We start from the raw sequence: 13,530 nt of genomic DNA, 5'->3' as shown, positions 1-13,530 counted from the left end.
GTATTCTATTGATGATGTTTACCTCGGAAGTTCCTATTCTCTTCCCTAAGTTTTCCATATCCAGGATTTCCTTGGTTTTGTTTTCTTTATTGATTCCATTTCTATTTTCAGGTCTTGAACCATTTTATTAATTTCCTTCATGATTTGATTGTATTTTCCTGTATTTCCTTGAGGTATTTATTAGTTTCCTCTTTAAAGGCCTCTATAATCTTCATACACATAGATTTTAGGTCATTTTCCTGTGTTTCAGCTATGTTAGAATACCCAAAGTTTGCTGAATTAGGATAGTTTGGTTCTGGTAGTGCCATACTGCCCTCTCTTTTTTGATCATTGTGTTCTTATACTGGTCTTTAGCCAACTGGTTGTCCCTGGGATTGGCTGGTTGCTCTTAGAGCCTAATAGGTTTCTTGGGTATGAAGGGGGAAGCCTGGGGCTGTCATCTGGGCTAAAGACTGGATCTCCACAAATAGCCTGGGGCTTTTATCTGCTGCTTGTAACCCAGTTGGACCTATAGGTTGTGGGTGTCTAACCTGTGTAATCCGGACATCAAGCAGGTCTCCTCAAGATGGCTGATATAGCCTTGAACCATAGGCTGGATCTGTGAGTCTCTGGCATCAGTGGTCATCCTCTGGATGGAGGAAATAGTCAGGAGGTCTGAGGCTGGAACTATGCATGTCTGGCAGCCCAAGTCCCTCCTCTCTCCAGGGAAACTCAAATGGATACTGGTGTTTTGGAGTCAGCAGCTGGGCCTCTTGCTCTCTCCACAGTCACTGCACTCCAGATACTCAGACTCCATGTGTACTGGGCACCAGCATTTTGTAACTAGACCCTCCATTCTCCTATTGTCTGGCAGGTCTCCTTCTGGGAGCTGTCCTCAGGAAGTCTGGAGAAGTCTGATGTCTGTAGGCTGAAGCTGTGGGTTCTTGAAACTCAAGAGTTGCGTTTAGGTAGGCAAAAGGCACTGGATGACCAGAGCTTGGGACCTATGAGCCATTCACAGGGGGGGTCAGGGGCTGCATTCCTAGCTACTGGAATGTCTCCTCTCATCCAGGAAACACAGGTGTTGGCAATTTGGTGTTTGCACTTTGGTCACTCACTTGGTCCACCATCTCTGATCTCCTCCTACTCAGAAATGGTGTGAGCTGGGTGAGTCCAGCTTGAAGAGTCCCCTGAAGTCTTTGCTACAGGCTACTCTGTCTTCACGATGCAGTGTTCTTATTTCTGAATCACGGGTGAGCAGATATGGCTGAGCAGTGGGACATCTGGTAGGTTCCCACCACTGCGCTGCTGATTGGTGACTCCCCGGGGTCGGTAGGCTGAAAACTGCATCTGAGGGTAGTTTTCAGGTTTCCAGAGAGGTTGGTTCTGATTTTTAAGTGAATCTACCTCTTAATCTTCAGTTTGACCTTTAGCACATTTGACTTATGAGTAGACATTTAGTTTGTCCATTCTAAGAATAAAAAGAACGTTATAGCAACTTCTTACCACATGCATTTTTTTAAATGTAAAGCCCAGAAAGTCTTCACACCAAACAACACATTGCTTCTTGTGTTTTGTTAACTGATAATCACTGCAATGCCATCATTAAGAGGACAAACTGTATTGCTCTGCAAAAAAAAAAAAACAAACAAACTTAAATTTCAGCCAAGTAACTACTATATCTTTTATAAAAAATATTTTATACAACATATTTTATGTTTTCCACTCCTCCAACTCTTCCCAGACCCTCCCTACTTCCCTTCTCCCCCAACTTCATGCTCAGTCTCTGTCTCTCTCTCACTCACTCAAAAGCAAAAGTGAAAAAGCACAGTGGAATTTTACTCATCCTTATGAAAACATGAAATTCACAGGAAAGTGATAAACCTAAACCTGAGTGGTGTTATAGGAACTGTGACAACCTAGAAATAGAAAGACAAATACTGCATGCTTTCTTTCATATGCAGGCCCTAGTTTTTAACTTAAGTGTATATGTAATCAATCGGCTACCCATGTTGTTTGTGATATTGTGACGGGACCTGAAGTGGATCAATGAGCCAATCTCAAGCTCAGGTATATAAAACTTCATCATTAGTCTCAGTTGAAAGTGTTTGCACCCAGAGACCACAGGCAGTGCTACATTTTCCTACATAGGTCACTACCTAAGTCTGGTTTTCTATCACTTTCATATTTTAGCTTATTCCATCCAGCCTTCCTGTTCTCCAAACTTTCCTAGGCAGTTTCTCATCCTGGGTCTACAGCAGGATAAGTCTAGGCCCTTTTGCTTGCAGTCTTTCCGTGTTCTCAGGTACCTATAGGAGTGTGTGGTGTTTTAATATGTTTCCTCTTGAGACATGGCCCAGTTGGTGCCCTGTGAATCACACAGATTAACAAAAAGATCTCACTGTCCACTGCTGACCATTTACAAAAGGAATCACTATGTTATCAACACTTGCAACCCATGAGATCCTTCACCCACCAGGCCTGTCAGTGGATGCATAATTTTTTTCTGTCAAAGACCTCTGACGGCAGACTCACAGGAGGACAAACATTCAAGTGCCCTACTCTGCAGATCCTCTGAATTCATCAGAGCCTGGAAGTAGAGGGTAGGGAAAAATGCAATTTGTGCTGGGTTAATCAGCTTCTAGAATTGGGTGATCCAGCAGCCTGGACACATTGATCTTTGACCCAGGATCAAAGAAATTCACCCACAGTTGGTCTGTGCTTTTCAAACTTGAGCCATCAATTTTAAAGTGTAGCACTTCTTGGCCACTTTGTGTGACAGCCTGTACTTCCTCCTACAAAAGACTTCACATACACTTATCTCAAAGACAGACAGTCGATTGTCTGGGCCCACTCTGTCTCTCATAGTTCCCACTCTTTGATCCAGCAAGACACGAGGCTCTAGATCAATAGAGACACAAGAATACAGGAGCATCAGATCTCTCAGGTGGAAAACTTAGTTGCTAAGACTCTTCTTAAGATGACTTCCAGATACAACACTGTAGGCATAATTCCTAAGGTATAGTGAGCTCTGTTCTCCAGTGCCAGCTCCCTACATGAATCCTAGGTCTCCTGTGTGTAGTGCCAGATTCTGCATCATGAAAACACTGAGACTATATTTATCTTTTCACCAGCACCTCACTGAAAAGCTTCTCTCCTTCACACTGCCCCTACATCTGTGCTGCAGAATGTTTGCTTTAGTGCTTTGTTTTTTTTCCTTCAGTTCTAAAATTTAATGTGTATGGATTTCACTTGGTCACAACTTTACTGCTATTGCTCACTGTCTTCTGTGAACTTTCATTGAATACGTAACTGCATTTGTTCTTTTGTGTCAATCCAGTAGAGATTTTAAAAAAAGGAGCACTGGGTATCTCTGCTATCTTCCAGGCCACTAAAAAATTACAAAATAATCTATAGAGTGGTAGGAAAATAAATTATAGGAAACATTTATATTTAAAACATTTATGTTGGAACATGAAACCGTACTTAATACAGCATATATCAAAATCCTGGTCCCATTCCTATTCCAGCAGCAATACAAGAAAAGATAAAAATCTTGGCAAAATTTTCACTTGTATTGAATTGGATTGATTATAAGTAGGTTTATGCCAAGGAAAACTAGGCCGCTATCTATAAAAAATGAGTGCCCTTAAGTTGGGCAAACAGTGCAATGGGAAAGGTACAAGAACATTTGATGGGTCAAGGAACTAAAGGAGTAAGTTGGAAAGTTAAAGACAAAGAAGTCTGAGAAAGAGGCCAGAGGGTGAATATGTGGCAGTGCACACATGTGATGAATCTTGCCTCAGTTTGTAGCAGCCACACACAAAAGGCACCACATGACCAATGGTCAACATGACTTGGCCAATGGGTATTTTTAGAAACTGGTCATTCAAAAACACTGCCTGGGCCGTGAGTTAAAACTCAAGAAGGCAGCAAAGATACCCAGTACTCTTTTATATTTCTCCTAGATTGACACCAAAGAACAATGGTGAAAATGTGGACAAGTTGATAGTGTCAAGTTGGTGGCATCAGGTCACTTCCACCCTAGAATGGGTGGTTATCAAGATTTAGCTATGGAGATCTGCTCATCATCATGCTTCCTTCATGGTCCTTCATGCTAAATGTGGTAGATCACTATGTTAACCATCCACAGTGGTGTCTTAGCTTTGGGGACATCAGATAAATAGAAGAGTGCTAGATTATCTAATTCTCCTCATAGGAGTAATGAACATATATATGAATAAAGATGGAGGATGGTATAAACCACTTCAGGATTTGACAGGAGAAAATGAGGATATAAGAATCAGCTGGACATGGTGGTGCATGCCTTTAGTCCCAGCACTTGGGGGGCAGAGGCAGGCAGATCACTGTGAATTTGAGGCCACCTTGGTCTACAAAGTAAGTCTGGGACAGCCAAGGCAACACAGAGAAACACTATCTTGAAAAAATAAAGAAGAAAAAAAAAGAATCTGTTGTCAATTACAGAGTCGCTGGAGGATCACTGATGTGTGAAATCCCCAACTTCATTCCAGACACTTGGGGATCAAAATAATCTCAAATTCTTAGAGCAAATTAAGAAATATAATAGCTGAGATAGAGAAGTATATTCATAAATTAGTGACTGGGTTTGAGAATGGCTGTTAATAGAAGGAAATGTATCTGTTTCCCTCCTAGTGTGTGGGCCATGCTTGTACATTCAATACTTGGGAGGCTGAGGAAGGAAGATTTCTATAAGTTCCAAGGCAGCTTGGACTGCATCATAAATTACAAATCAGCTTGTGCTATCCCAGGACTCCGTCTTTAAAAACAGTGGATGGTTGGAGAGGGAAGTGGAAACAAAGAGGAAACGTACTTCTGAAAGCCCTGATCACAAACAGAAAACAATCTGATTTCAACCGTGCCGTATCTCTAGGTAGCAAGAGAGCACATTTGTAAGGCAAACAAATAATTCTGTGGCCTCTAATGGTCATTGTGTGTACCAGTTGATATAATTCCACCTCCTGCTTAGTCACTTATAAAATAGGAATCTTGTGGGAACACTATCTTCCACTTTTTAATCTTGACCATATCGATGGCTCAGCTCATGCTCATTGTACTGAGAAAAAGCACATTGGTATGTCTAGCCAGCCCTCAGAGTTCCCTGAAGTGTGTCCATGACTCTCTGACTCTCATTGGCTCCTTGACATCATTCTATTCTCTGAAGAGAGTTGTTTCTTCTGGAGGTTACACCCAGCCTAAAACAGTGAAGTATTAATTTTATGTGGTGTCCATAAAGTTTTTGAAGTTAATATTATCCGTTGATCATCTATATCTAAATAAAGCCAACAGTCTGGATGTGGAAGAGAAGATTTGGAGTATTGACAGTATTGAAGAATATGCTTCTGGCCGTTCTTGTAGCCCCTGTCCAAGATAATTATAAAATAACTGCGCATCTCCTTCTGCTCTGCATAGGAACTAGTAAATCTTTGGGTGTTGATTTTTCTGATAGTTAAATTATCATCTGAGAGTTACCCTTGGTGTATTTATTTTTAAACAAAATCTTTATTCCATCATGATCTTAGGCCTGTGACCTCAAACTGAATTTATGAAAGAAAATATAATCCAATGTAAAGAGAGGTCTCATTCTTGGCTACCTTATTTCTTCTATCTTTTTATTTTCCTGGATACTGTCCACTGAAAATGTGAAACAATAAACTTTATATTCCCCAAATTGACTGAACAGGGGGGTGAAGAAAAAGAAACTCATGATCAACATGAGGAGACTCACTCATCATTCCTGGCCATTTAGCTCAGTTTCTGCAAATGCAAGAGGTGTTCTGTGCTCACTATTCTACATGAGGTCAATGTAATAAAGTACAAAAATATTCAGTGGCTCTATGAAGAGTGGTTAGTGCTGCTGCCTGCAGCTCTGTTGTTCCCTTGTCCATTGCGGGAAAAGAACTGCATAACCTTTACCTCCTTCTGCTTTATCTGTTGCTTGGAATGTGTCTCTAGGTAAAAAATTTTAGTCTCTTCTATTTTTGAACTGTGACAGTAATGTTTCCTTTCTCCTTTAAACACAGTATTACTTTTTATTCTAGCCTTCACTACGTGTAGATATTGTAGTGTCTACAAAAATAAAATCTGTGTGCACAAACTGATAAGAATTTTTGTGTGATCCATGGAGTCTGGATTGGGAAAAAAACTGTAATTATATTCAGTGATTCAGCAAAAGTTATTGGAATTCTCCTCGCTCAGAAATCGACCCGTGGCATCTCACAGAAACAGAACCAACAACCAAAGAGCATGCATGGGTTAGACCTAGACCCTCCACACATATGTAGCAAATGTGCAGCCTGGTCAGCATGTGGGTCCCCTAACAGTGGGAGTAGGGGCTCTCTCTGACTCTGTTGCCTGCCTTTGGATCACTTTTTCCTAGCTGGGCTGCCTTGGCAGGCCTCAATGGAAAAGGATACATTTATTTTTTAATTAATTCATTCGTATTACATCTCAATTGTTATCCCATCTTTTGTATCCTCCCATTCCTCCCTCCTCCCATTTCCCCCTTACTCCCCTCCCCTATGACTGTGACTGAGGGGGACCTCCTCCCCTTGTATATGCTCATAGGGTATCAAGTCTCTTCTTGGTAGCCTGCTATCCTTCCTCTGAGTGCAACCAGGCCTCCTTCTCAAGGGGACGTGGTCAAATATGAGGCACCAGAGTTCGTGTGAAAGTCAGACCCCACTCTCCACTCAGCTGTGGAGAATGTCCTGTCCATTGGCTAGATCTGGGTTGGGGTTCAATGTTAACTGCATATATAGTCCTTGGCTGGTGCTATAGTTTGAGTGGGACCCCTGGGCCCAGATCCACCTATCATAATGTTCTTCTTGTAGGTTTCTAGGACCCTTTGGATCCTTCTATTACCCTATTCTCCCATGCTTCTCTCACCTAGAGTCCAAACAGGATGTCCTCCCCTATGTCCCACTTTCCTGATAAGTGAAGACATTCATGGGACATGTCCCTAGGGCTAGTGTCCAGATATAAGTGAATATATACCATTTGACTCTTTCTGCTTCTGTGTTAACTCACTCATTATAATCATTTCTAGTTCAATCCATCTGTCCACAAATTTTGGGATTTCCTTGTTTTTAAAAGCTGAGTAGTATTCCATAGTGTAAATGTACCACAGTTTCTTTATCCATTCTTCTACTGAGGGACACTTAGGCTGTTTCCATGATCTGACTATTATGAATAAGGCTGCTACGAACATGGTTGAGCAAATCTTCTTGTTGTGTGCTAGAGCATCTTCTGGGTATATTCCAAGGAGTGGAATAGCTGGATCTTGAGGAAGCCCTATTCCCAGTTTTCTAAGATACCACCAGATAGATTTCCAAAGTGGTTGTACTAGTTTGCAATCCCACCAGCAGTGAAGGAGTGCTCCTCTTTCTCCACATCCTCGCCAGCATGTGGTGTCGCTTGAATTTTTTTCTTAGCCATTCTAGTGCATGTAAGATGGAATCTCAGAGTCGTACATTTAATCCTGCTCCGACTTGAGATGCAAGGGTGGGTTGGTACCACCCTTGGGGGGGCCTCCCCTTCTCTGAGAAGATGGGGGAATGGGAGGAGGGGGAATGAGAGTGGGACTGGGAGGAAAGGAAGGAGAGGTTTAGGATCAAGCTGTAAAGTGATTAAATAAAGGGGGAGAGTAAAAATTGTAAATGATGGTTATGTTTGGGGCTGTGATGATAACATCTTCATCAGACAGTTCTTTTTTTTATTTTTTGACTCTATGTATGGTTTTGCCTGCATATAGTTATCTGTCGCTCATGCATTCCTGGTTCCCACAAAGGCCAAAAGAGGGCATGAGATCCTGTGAGGCTGAAGTTATGTATGGTTGTGAACTGCCACATGGGTTGTGGGAACTGAACCTAGATCTTCCACAAGAACAAGGGGGACTCTTAAGCACTGAGCAATCTGTCCTGTGTAGATTATGTAATTCTAATAAGAAAGGGATACTGAGTTGATAGGAGATTGCCCATAATTTTATTCATGATCTCTTTATGAGTATCCATAGCCACAAGTGATTCTTCATGGGGTGAAGGTTCTAAGTCACTGGGCCCAAACATGACATTTCTCACACTCTGTCCTCCTCCACCATTCTAATGCTGACCTACTGTGGTCTCATTTCAGACTCAGATATTCTTAAAGCCTTCTGCCTATCTCCATTGTTCCCCTTTATGCCTCCCATTCCCCCTGTTGTGTTAAACTCTTGGCATCTGCCACAATGCATCCTAATCACATGGCATTCCAAGGTACCAGGTCCTTGACAGCTGACTTAACATTGCTCTTCCATTACCCTGGTGCTTACCACAGAAACTGGAACCCATCAAAAATTTAGCATACGCTTTGTACCATCTGCCCGAGACGGATGGGCTAACTGTGTGTGTCACCATCTAGAACCTCAAGCTCAACACGAAGGGCATAAAACTTGGAGAAGAAGCCTTGATAAATACAGTTAAAACACATGTCAAGACTCCCAGGTTGAGGACTTGTGGTTCTTATCAAAGAAAGAGTCTCCACTTAATATGTTCCCAGTTAGCCTAAGTTGGATCTCGAGCTAACACAATGACAACTTGTTTCTGCCTTTCTCTTCTAGTGTCTGGCCCACAGGACGCAGAGTACAAATGCAGGAAGAACTGTGGGTATTATGTGGCTACCTCTGGTGATAGTACAGTGCTGACAAACTACTGTACTTCTTAAGACACTTGCAATAAACTCATCACCAATTATAGTGTTTTAGCTTGGGGTACATTGGATCATGCCCTCACTCCCCTTGAATCTCATGTCTGATCCCTTTGCACATTTAGATTGGTTTCTCCACTAACAAATTCTTCAAGCATCAGAATTTCAGGAGTCATAGAACGCAAGGTCTAAATCTCCTTGGTGCCGTTCTCAAAGAGCACAACAGTCCACTTCTTTTGCCTGGGGTTTTGCCCGCACGTAGAGTTAAGTCTTGACTTTTTATCAATGCTTTTATTACCTGAAAAAAAAAAGATGTATCATGGATTTAAATGCATAAAATACCTTACACTGGGAGGAGGAGACAGCTGGTGAACAGATAGCAGAAAATTCACCATACACTTCTGTTCCCTGGCATAATAAATCACTCTATGATCTACTCAGTAAATGAGAAGTACAGAAAAGATATTAAAGGCGTGGTGTATGTACAGTCTATGTGCACCAGAGAAGAATATACGTTCTGCTGGTGGCGGTGAAGCATCGTTTGTTACTTTCTCGTGGTTTCTTGATTTCAGTGTTATGGATTACACTGAGTCTCATGAATGCTAGGTAAATAGTACACTACTGAGCTATGTCTGTTACCTTCTCTTAACTTCTTAACTTCTTACTCATTTCACTTTGTATCCCATGTAAGCCTTGAGCATGCTCTGTCACCCAGGCAGGCTTTGAACTTCCAGTTCTCTTGCCTTGTCCTCCCATGTAGCTGAGATTATAGTTTTGATGGCAATTATGTTGAATCTGTAGATTGCTTTTGGTAAGATGGCCATTTTTTCACTACGTTAATCCTATTGACCCATAAGCATGGAAGATATTTCCATCTTCTTATATCTTATTCAAAATCATGTAGAAAAACAAAATAAAACAGGATAGTTAAAACAGTCCTGTACAATAAACAAACTTCCAGATATACTACCATCCTTGATTTCAAGCTGTACTACAGAGCTATAATAATAAAAGCCACATGGTATTGGTATAAAACCAGAAAGCTTATATAGTGGAAATGAATCAAATACCCAGACATAAGTCCACACACCTATGGACACCCTGACTTTTTTAATAAATAAATCATAAATATACAGTGGAAAATAGAAAGCATTGTCAACAAAAGCTGATGGTCTAACTGGATGTCTGCATGTAAAAGAATAAAAATAGACCCATATCTATTGCACTGCACAGAACTCAAGTCAAAATGGATCAAAGACCTCAACATAAAAGCAGATACACTAAATGTAATAAAAGAGAAAGTGGGGAAGAGCCTTGAACACATTGGCACAGGAGACAATTTCCTGAGCAGAACACCAATATCACAGGCATTATGAGTGACAATTAATAAATGGGACCTCATGAAACTGAAAGGCTTCTGTTAGGCAAAGGATGCTGCTAATATGACAAAGCATCAACCAAAAAAATGGGAAATGACTTTCACCAATTCCACATCTGGCAAAGGGATGATATCCAAACTATATAAAGAATTCAGGAGCTAGGCATGGTGGCTCACACCTTTAATCCTAACACTTAGGAGGCAGAGCCAGGCATATCTCTGTGAGTTTGGGACCAGCCTGGTCTACAAAGTGAGCCCAGGACAACCAGAACTGTTATACAAAAAATCCTGTCTCAAAAGTGAAAAAAATAAGAAAATATAATATCAATAACAACAACTCAGGAAATTAGATATGAACAACCAAAATAATCCAATTTAAAGATGGTGTATAGATCTAAACAGAGAGTTCTTGATAGAGGAATCTCAAGTGGTCAAGAAGCACTTAAAGAGATGTTCAATATCCTTAGCCATCAGAAAAATACAAATCCATATTACACCTGTTAGAATGTTCAAGATCAAAAACATAAGTGACAGCTGATGCTGGCAAGACTATGGAACAAAGGAAGCACTCCTCCATTTCTAGTAAGAATGCAAAGTTGTACAGCCACTTTGTAAACCAATATAGACATATCTCAGAAATTTGGGAATCCATCTACCCCAAGACCCAGCTATACCACTCCTGAGCATATACTCAAAGGATGCTCCATCATGCCACAAGGACACTTACTCAAGTATGTCCATAGCAGCTTTATTCATAGTAACCAGAAACTGGAAACAACCTAGATGTTTTTTCAACTGAAGAACAGATAAAGAGAACATGTTACTTTTATATAATGCAAATGGATGGAACTAAAAATAATAATAATCTTGAGTGAAGTGACCCAGGAACAGAAAGACAAACATGCTATGTAATCATTTATAAGTGTACATTAGCTTTTTAGTAAAAGATAATCGTGCTACAACCCACAGACCCAGAGAGGCTAAGTGTAAAAAAGAGCTCAAGGGGCGACACACACATATCCCCTTGGGAAGAGGAAATAGAATAGATTCCATGGGTGGACTGGGGGTGGGTGGAGATGGAAACAGAAATGATCAGGTGGTAGCAGATGGAAGGAGAGCACTGAGAAAGATGACTGGAATTAGGGGGAGGGGCATTTGCGAGCCAGATAGAAACCTAGTACAACGGAAACTCCCTGGAATGAATAGTGACCCTCGCTAAGCAATGGGTGATATAAACCCTGAACTAGCCATCTTCTGTAACCAGGCAAAGGTTCCAGTGGAGGAACTGGGACACCAACCCAGACTCAAACCTTTGACCCACAATTTGTCCTGCCTACAAGATGTGCTGATGTAAAGATAGTGGAGAACTTGCGGAAGTAGCCAAACAATGACTGGTCTAGCTTGAGGTCTATGCCATGAACAGAAGCCTGTGCTTCCTCCTTGATGACCAGGAACCAGAAGCTGAATGTCCCAGAGGCCTAGGATAGAACCAAACACAGCTATAACAAAATGCCAACAAAGTAATTTCTAACAATATTCTGCTATATATAGGTCAGTGCCTAGCCCAATCATCACCAGAGAGGCTTCCTCCAGCAGCTGATGGGATCAGATGCAAAGACCTCAGGCAGATCTTGGGGAAGCCAGCAGAAAGAAGGAAGGAAGAACTGTAGGAGCCAGAAGGGTCAAGGATGCCAAGAGAACAAAGCCCAGACAATCAACTAAGCAGGGCTCATAAATAAAGGTTCACAGAGACTGTGGCAACATTCGCCAAGATTGCATGGATATGTCCTAGGCCCTCTGCATAAAAGCTGTGGTTGTTTAGTTTGAGGGTTTTGTGGGACTCCTAACAGTGGGAGAGGGGGTGTCTGTGACTCTTTTACCTCCTCTTGGGACCCTTTCCCTCCCACTGGGTTACCTCTCTCAGCTTTGATGTGGGGGTTTATGCCTTCTTCTGTTTATATCTTGTTAAGCCATGTTTGCTTGACATCCCTGGGAGGCCTGCTTTTTTCTGAAGAGAAATGGAGAAGGAGTGGATCTGGAGAGAAAGGATGTAGATGTGGACCGGGAAGAGTGGAGGAAGGGAAGGCTGAAGTTGGGGTGTTATTGTATGAGAGAAAAATAAATATTTTTATAAAAGAAAGAAAATGCTTTATAGGTTTTTGAGATGGGATTCTTCTCCTTCTTCTACCCCTATTGTTCTTGGGTTCGGTCTTTTAATGGTATCCCAGATTTCCTGGGTGTTTTGTGTCAGAATTTTTTTTAGATTTAATATCTTCTTTGACTGGTGTATCCATTTCTTCTATTGTACCTTCAATGACTGAGATTCCTTGTTTTTCTTGTATTCTGTTGATGAAGCTTGCTGCTGTAGTTCCTGTTCAAATTCCTCAATTTTTCATTTCCAGAATTCTCTCAGTTCGTGTTTTCTTTATTGCTTCTATTTCTGTTTTCAAGTCTTGAATAGTTTTATTCATTTCCTTTGATTCTTTGGCATTTTACATCTCTTGGTTCAGCTAGGGTCACCCCCCATAGACATCCAGGGGCCTCCCGTTTCCCAGGGATGCCCTCCCCCACTGGTTTCCATTCTCTCTTTGGGTTCTCCCTGCACCCCAACTCTGCCCACATCTGATCCCCACCTTGTGGCTTTTGTAAAAACTTCCTATTACTTTCCTGCTCAAATTCTGTGTTGGATAAAATAGGTATAGATGCCTTTCACCGCTGCTTTAAGTACATGGCCTGGAGCCAAAATAAACAAAAGCCACAAAAATTTCAGATAATTTTAAGACTTCCTTTCTCCCCATTGAACATTTGACTGGCTTTTGTAGACCTCTGGCACTTTTTTTCTGTCTTTCTTTCTTTCTTTCTTTCTTTCTTTTCTCAGAGGTCACAGAACATGGCGCTTCTGTCCCTTTGCTGCTCTCACTTTTGAAATCAACCACATTAAAAAGTCAGTAAAGAAAGAAATGCAAATGCCAAAGGACACCACATTAATCTCTCAGAGCTCTTGTGACAAAGCTTAATCTTTCCCACACAATGATGCTGGAAAGATGACTGCCCAGCTTTAAAGAGACTAGATGGACCAGACCGTCGGATTTCCTGCTTCAAGCTCTGACTTCAGTTTTCTTGGATTTTTCTCCTTATGCACTTATTTCCTAATATAGAATTTTTAGGAGACTATAGAGAGACCCTTATGCCTTAACTTTGGCCTGAGCTCTATCTTGTGCATCAAAACAGGGACCACTATCACAACTGCTTCAGTGCTCATGTGCCAAGACAGGGGTCCTAGTACAGCTGTTCCCCAGCTCATGGAAAGAGGCAGAGGACTAAGAGGAAATACATGAAAACCTTAGGTCCAACAGGAGAGCAAGATCACCAAGAAGGAACAAATCAAGCCCAAAGTAAAACTCGGGACCCTTAGAGTCAGTAATATCCAGCAATGAGGCCCCCCTTTGGTC

The 13,530-nt window shown here is 41.5% G+C and overlaps 1 protein-coding gene across 1 annotated transcript in view; it reads left to right on the top strand.

The window, feature by feature from the left end:
• The window catches only part of PATE4 (prostate and testis expressed 4), a 172,319-nt gene that overhangs the window by 83,551 nt on the left and 75,238 nt on the right, over positions 1–13,530 (top strand). The window lies entirely within an intron of this gene.

This window comes from Acomys minous (genome assembly GCF_964271855.1).
Source record: "Acomys minous genome assembly, chromosome: 5".
Classification (NCBI taxonomy): Eukaryota; Metazoa; Chordata; class Mammalia; order Rodentia; family Muridae; genus Acomys; species Acomys minous.
The sequence above is the reverse complement of the archived record's forward strand: the minus strand, read 5'-3'. Positions and strand labels throughout refer to the sequence as shown.